Genomic DNA, 1,911 nt, shown 5'->3' on the forward strand with positions numbered 1-1,911 from the left:
AGAACAAATAAGTATAGAAATATTTCAGGCTTAGCCTAAATGATATATGATGGGGGGAGGGGGAGAATTGAGGGAGGGGAAATTCTCTTTAAGAGCTTTTACCAGCCTACCTTGTTCTGTATTGAAGATGCTTTTTTTTTAGAGTCTTACTCTTATGATTTGTCACTCCTTTAGGAACTTCCCCTTAGGAACCAGTCTTAGATACCAAGATCAAAATTCCTTTGCTGTTACTTCAAGGGAAAGTTGCAAATACCATATACTCTGTGTGTGTGGGGGGGGGTGTAGCATTCTTTCTGGGGCTATTTCCCCAACTGCCACTCACGTTGGTGAAACAGATCTCCATAGGACAGTTGACCACTTCTCCCCTTGAGATTATAGGGGCAGCCCTGAGGGGCTCGAGACTGTGGTACTGTTGCTCACAAGCCCTCACTAGTGCACTCCCATCAGCATTAGTCAGCTATGCATCATTTAGATTTTAGGATACCATATTTACTAAGGTATAGTAAGAACAGCTGGTACAGTACAGCCCCCTAAAAGTCTAAAACAGACTCTCTGCAAATAAATACAGAGTCCAGGAGAAGAGAAGGTTCAAATTTAGAGCTCAATGGTAGTGAGATACATTGGCAGAGAATACATGGTCCAATAAGCAGCATTCTTTTCTAGAGCAAGGAGTTACACTCCCTGATGATTTGATATCTTTGTTTATCCAAGTTTGTCTTTGGGATGTCCTCTAGATGCATTGTCTGCTACTGGTCCAAGTTCTCTGACAATATAGTCAAATGAGGAAAGAGAGGAAGAGAGAGAGAGAGAGAGACAAGCTCTCTTCCATTAAAATTGATTATCTTCCTGTGACTTGCACACAGTAGATGCTTAATAAACATTTGTTGAATTAAATTGAATTCCTGTATCAATGACTCTTTCTAGATCAATGTGAAATACAAAACAATCTTGATGATTTATTTGATGACTTGAGTCTTGTAGGCCTGCTAAGTGCATGAATAAATACCAAAATATAACCATCCAAAGGTGAAATTTCTTTAACCATAAAGCCAACAAAGCTGCATTTAAAACCTCACAATTTTAAGCAGGTAGTAAATCAGCAGTATTGGCTGAATACCTATTATGCACAAGACACTGAGTGCTTCATGAGGGTGGGAGAGGCACAAAACCAACAAAGACAAATAATGAGAGAAATCTTCCCTGGCTTCATTTTCCCATTTTCACCCACTTCTGCCTTAAACTGGACTAGATCCACTCTTTTAAGTTCCCTCCCAGCTCTGACATTCCATAATTCTATAAGCTTGTTCCTACCCTTCAGATTCTTCGAATTTCCTTTAGATAGACCAACTATTATGACTATCATTAACATGAGAAGGCCAGGTAAGTATGGTTAGACAGTAAAATAGAGGAGGAGTGGGGCAGCTAGGTGGCGCAGCGGATAGAGCACCGGCCCTAAAGTCAGGAGGACCTGAGTTCAAATCCAGCCTCAGATCAAACACTTGCCACTTGCTAGCTGTGTGACCCTGGGCAAGTCACTTAACCCCAATTGCCAAAAAAAAGAGAGAGAGGAGAAGAAGAAGGGAGAGAAAGAGGAAGAAAAAATGGGGATGGAGAATAGGAGAAAGAAGGGGTCTAACTAGATAGGCATTAAAGATCAACAGACCAGGGTCATGCCTGCATGGTGCCTTTCTCTTGGCCCTGTAAGAGCTTATTGACACTATACAAGTAAACATTGTTCTTATGGTTATTACTATTATCAGTCATAACCTCCTCCATTGAAAAACAATCATCCTTCCAAGGGGTTGTTTCACATAAGTGAGACGCTGGAGACAAGTAAAAATAGGTAAAACATGCTGGAAAGAAAGCAAGACAGGAGAGAGCTAGGAAGGGGCTGTGGGGGGGGGGGGGGGA

This window comes from Vombatus ursinus, unplaced genomic scaffold (assembly GCF_900497805.2).
Source record: "Vombatus ursinus unplaced genomic scaffold, bare-nosed wombat genome assembly UNPS02014893.1, whole genome shotgun sequence".
In the NCBI taxonomy this organism is placed as follows: domain Eukaryota; kingdom Metazoa; phylum Chordata; class Mammalia; order Diprotodontia; family Vombatidae; genus Vombatus; species Vombatus ursinus.